At 37.1% G+C, this 5557-nt stretch overlaps 1 protein-coding gene across 2 annotated transcripts in view; it reads left to right on the top strand.

The window, feature by feature from the left end:
• LOC107678782 (cysteine-rich motor neuron 1 protein-like) overlaps positions 1-5557 on the top strand; it is a 65379-nt gene that overhangs the window by 2374 nt on the left and 57448 nt on the right. The gene's annotated exons all lie outside the window — the stretch shown is intronic.

Genomic DNA, 5557 nt, shown 5'->3' with positions numbered 1-5557 from the left:
TTTAATATAACTCCGACTGGATTCGTCTGAAAGAAGAAAGTCATATACACCTAGGATGACTTGAGGGTGAGTAATGTATGGGCTAATTTTCATTTTTGGGTGAACTAACCCTTTAATGGATGCTGTGATTGAGTTTGTCTGCGGGTGAACGTGTCTCTCAATCCTGAAATCAACACCTGAGAGCACGAAATAAAAAGTCTTAAAGTAATTTTGTAGCTGGTGCTTTTCAGATTCAGATATTCTCCGTGTGGTATGTTTTCAGAGCGTGATCATGGGAAATAAATTCAGATGTCATTTGAGCATCTCAAAAATTTGAGGTTAAATAATGAGTGTCATTTTCCAGCCACTGATTAACCAGCATCTCTTTAGCATAGTAATACATTATTCATGATTGTCATCACGTTAATTACCTCTTCCCCCCATTAGCAAAGAAATTAATGAGGCTATTTATATTCTGACATGGCTGAAGGCAAATGGAAGACATGAAAATGAAAAGAGCTTGTTGAATATTGAATATCAGTCTTTTTTGGGGTACATCCATTTGTCATACGCTCTTGAAAATAAACGTTCTCGTCACTGATGGTTCCATGAAGAACCTTTAACATCCATGGAAACTTTTCCACTGCAAAAACTGTTCATTAGATCATTAAAATATTCTTCACGCTAAGAACAAATTGGTTCTTGTGAATAAAGGAAAAATAAAGATTCTTGATTGGCATTGATGGTTCCATGAAGAACCTTGGAACATCCATGGAAACTTTCCATTGCACAAACGTTTCTTTAGATTATTAAAATGTTCTTCAACACTCTTAAAAATAAAGGTTTCAAAGGAGGTTTTCGCAATAATGCCATAGAAGAACAATTTTTGGTTCCCCAAAGAGGCTTTCTTAAAAGAATAATTTTTCTTAGTGTTAAGAACATTTTAATAGTCTTGTGATGTAGTAAATGCTTACAATTTTGCATTTGAGACAATTGAGATTCCGTAGCAGTAGCGCTAGGAATGTTGGGGAATTTGTTTGGGTGCCAGTTGGGCGGAAGTAAAAAAATAAGTAAAGTGGTGGCTAGAAGACAAACGTGCCGTCTCACGTGTATTCTTTTTAGTGGATACATCACAAGTCTAAAGCTTTTTTCCACTATAAAGAACCTTTTGTCCAGTGGAAAGGTTCCATGGATGTTAAAGGTTCTTCATGGAACCACAGATGCCAGCCTTTATTTTTAAGAGTGTAAATTTTGTTTGTACACCGTCAGAATATTTGCACTGCATTTATGGATTTGTTGGACAAAAAATAATGATAATTTTCTGCAGTTTATTCTGTTCTATAAACAAAACCTACAAATGTGCTAATTAACAATCTCTGCATAATCAGTATTGCATATTTAAAGCTACAGTGCATTATTTCAGCACGACTAGAGTCTCCAAACAGAATAATGACTGCTTTCGAACAGGTTTCCCAAACACTGGTCCAGTATGAATGCATCTTAGCAGTTCAATCACTGTCAGTCCGAACGGCCGATTTCAGAAGTCTCAGAGACTTCCTCTGAGGTCAGTCCTTGATGTCAGCTGTCTGGATGCCAAGAAAAACTGTCTCCATGTCCTTCTGTTTACCTTTTTATACAGATAAAATATCAGCTTCCCACATTTGACCGTAACTAGTATAAGAGAAACCACACTAGTGAGGAGTACGCAACATGTTTGCTATCAACCTTCTTGAAACTGATTAAACTAGTTATCACGTGGACTTTAGATAACAACACTAGACCAGACTGTTTTTATTACAGACTAATCTGCATTCAACAAGTACATTTCTGCGGGAAAATCATAGTATTGCCATAGTACCATATCCAGAAGACCTTTGATAATATCATGGTACTTTTTAGTTAGTGGAAAAACCTTTACACTTATTTGGATTCCCATTTTGTATAATACCTTTTCTAAAATACTATAGTATTGTCATGGTACATCTCCAAAAACATAGTATTGCCCTCAAAATACTACAGTATTGTCATGGCACATCTCCAAAAACATAGTATTGCCCCCAAAATACTACAGTATTGTCATGGCACATCTCCAAAATAGGGGTGGAACGGTTCAACTTACTCACGGTTCGGTTTGAACGGTTTTAGAGTCACGGTTTCAGTATGGTTCGATAAGTGCTATGTTTAGGCAAACACTATACTGTCAAATAAAAATAAAGAAAATAAGAACAATCTAACTACAAGCAACAGCACAAATAAATACAATAGAGTAAAGATACTAATAAAATAAACAGTGATTTTCACTAACATTAGTTTTCGGGTACAGAAATTGAATAAAGTAATCATTGCATATTTGACTGTATAAATTAAAGATGAATCTTTAATAAAGTTACAAAAGCTATTCATTCAAGAGCAGTGAGTGATTTCTTTGTTGTTGCTGTTTGATTAATATTAAGAAAGTGCTGTCACTTTAAGAGAATGCACTGATCCAGTGCACTGATACAGTACGTTCAGCCGGCTATGTCTGCTATTGGATACTTACCAAGACGGGCATTTTGACATCATTTTTGTGTGAATTTGTCCATTTAAACACAATACTTCAGAGAGCTTAATATTTGCGTGCATTCTGAGGCGCGGGTTTGCGCGCTTCGAATGAGCGCACGCACAAAGCTTCTCGCTTGCGTCCTCTGGCTCTTAAATGTTTAAACTGGCAAAGCTTAAATGAGTTTAGCTTAAACACAGATATCAACGTGTGCTGTTCAGGTCTCACCTGTGTGCGCGCTATCAGTACCTGGGTGATGACGGAATAAATGATCATATTCCAGCATACAGCATTCGCATTGAACAAGAGTGAATGGTTTGTCCACGTTTTTTCACGTTTTTTTTTTTCATTGCTGTTGTTGTAATGTTTTGGGAAGCCAGAAAGCGCATCCATCAACAGAAACATATATTAGCCGAACCCTATTTGTTTTACCTGTTATTTACAGCAAACCATACTGTATATGACAGATGCGTTGTCAGATTTAAGTTGAACCGCGGTCCTAGTGCGTGCCGAACCATGTGTGGAGAACCGTACGGTTCGATTTTTTTACGCGAACTGTTCCACCCCTACTCCAAAAACATGGTATTGCCCCAAAAATACTATAGTATTGTCATGGCACATGTCCAAAAACATAGTATTGCCATAGTACCTTGTCCAAAATACTACAGTATTGCCATGGTATATGTCCAAAAACATGGTATATGTCCAATATACTATAGTATTGCCATAGTGCCATGTCCAGTAGACCATTGTTTGACCATTGAATTTTTAGTTGGTAGAGACACTTTTACACTTCTTTTTATTCTGTTGCTGTGATGTTTATAATGTCCATATGTCAATTGATCCAAAATTAGACTTTTAAATTAGACTTTAGACAGCTGTTTTTATTAGAGACGGGAAAGTAAGTTTCCTGTGTTTATTCATCCTTCTGGATTTTCTAGTTTGATCCAGACTCTGTTTGGTAAACCTGTGCAGATAAACACAAACTGGTCTCTGATCGGTAGACGTGAACAGATGTGCTGTGTGGGCGCCAGTGTTCGGGGTCATGTGAAAATATGAAAATATCCTCGCAGGAAGTATTCAAGTGGAACAGACGTTGGCGGAGTGGATCATTCTGAGGTGACAGGAAATAATAGGGAAGGTTTTGGCAGGGTGTTCGACGGCTGGTTTGAAAAGCCTGTTTGTGATGGCGCTGTCTGCGTGAGAAGAACCGCAACATGGGTTTCCACAAACTGGACATTTCTGTGCCAAATGCACCAATATCTGGCTGCTTTGGTTTCAGTGCTCAGTCATGTTTAAGAATGAGGTTACTGTATTAGCCAGTTTGTGCCTTATAATAAATAAAAAAACAGGTTATACCTCAATTGACAGTGAGATCAATCAACGACAGTGAGATCAACATCTACTCTCACTGTAGATCTGTTTTTATTTCTCCTCGGGACTTTTAGAATAAAAATCTCTGCCCCCAAATACTATAGTATTGCCATGGTGCATGTCCAAAAACATGGTATTGCCCCAAAATATTATAATATTGCTATGGTACATGTGCAAAAACATGGCATAGCCCCCCAAAATACTATATTATTGCCATGGTACATGTGCAAAAACATGGTATTGCCCCCAAAATACTATAGTATTGCTGTGGTGCATGTCCAAAAACATGGTATTGCCCCCCAAAATACTATATTATTGCTATGGTACATGTGCAAAAACATGGCATAGCCCCAAAATACTATAGTATTGCCATGGTACCGCTCCAAAAACATGCTATTGCCCCAAATACTATAGTATTGCCATGGTACATGTCCAAAAACATGGTATTGCCCCCCAAAATACTATATTATTGCCATGGTACATGTGCAAAAACATGGCATAGCCCCAAAATACTATAGTATTGCCATGGTACCACTCCAAAAACATGCTATTGCCCCAAATACTATAGTATTGCCATGGTACCACTCCAAAAACATGCTATTGCCCCAAATACTATAGTATTGCCATGGTACCACTCCAAAAACATGGTATTGCCCCCAAATACTATAGTATTGCCATGGTACCACTCCAAAAACATGGTATTGCCCCCCAAAATACTATAGTATTGTCATGGTACATGTCAAAAAACATGGTATTGCCCCGAAATACTATAGTATTGTCATGGTACATGTCAAAAAATCATGGTATTTCCATAGTACCTTGTCCAAAAATTCTAATTTTGTTACTGTGAGGTTTATAATGTCCAAATTGTCAAATAATCCCAAATTAAACTTTAGATAGCAGTACTGTTTTATTAGAGACTAAGAATGTCTAAGAATGTGGTTACTGTACTAGCCAGTACAGTTGAGTTTGGGCCTCATAATAAATAAAAAAACACGTTATACCTCAATAATTTCTCCTAGACGACAGTGAGATCAGTGGGAGAGTTGAGTTGATTTCCACATCTACTCTCACTGTAGGTCTGTTTTTATTTCTCCTCAGGACTTTTAGAGTAGAAACACATCTCTATTGCGTCTCCTGAACAGTTTTCTTCTGGTTAGATTGGTGAGCGTTTGTGAGCCAAGCCCCAGGAGAGCATCATGGGGGACCGTAGGAGCTGCTGAAGCCGCTTTGTCTTTGTTTATTCACATGCGGCGGGCTTGGGGGGTCTTCAGCCAGAACCTAGACTTATTTAGCACACATGCGGATGGCAGAGGAAAAACACAGAGATTCATGTGAAGGACATGGAGAACTCTGGAGAAAGACTGGAGCTGTTTTTAGTGTAGGACAATTCTGTTACTCAGAGGTTTCTCTTTCTCATTTACGTCAAGAGTCAGTTTTGTCTCAGATGTTCTCAGTGGGATTTTTTCTCATTAGGGTTTTATCGTTAGTATAGATTAGTTTACAAAACAGGTTTATTAGCCTATGATTAACTGAAACTAAAATTAAAACCATACAAATTGTTACTTGAAACAAAATAAGTATTAACCAAATTAAAGTAAAATATTGTAAAAATATAAAAAATGTAATGTTATATATATATATATATATATATATATATATATA

This window comes from Sinocyclocheilus anshuiensis, unplaced genomic scaffold, assembly GCF_001515605.1.
Source record: "Sinocyclocheilus anshuiensis isolate Anshui unplaced genomic scaffold, SAMN03320099.WGS_v1.1 scaffold208, whole genome shotgun sequence".
Lineage (NCBI taxonomy): Eukaryota > Metazoa > Chordata > Actinopteri > Cypriniformes > Cyprinidae > Sinocyclocheilus > Sinocyclocheilus anshuiensis.
This window is presented reverse-complemented; position numbering and strand designations above follow the sequence as displayed.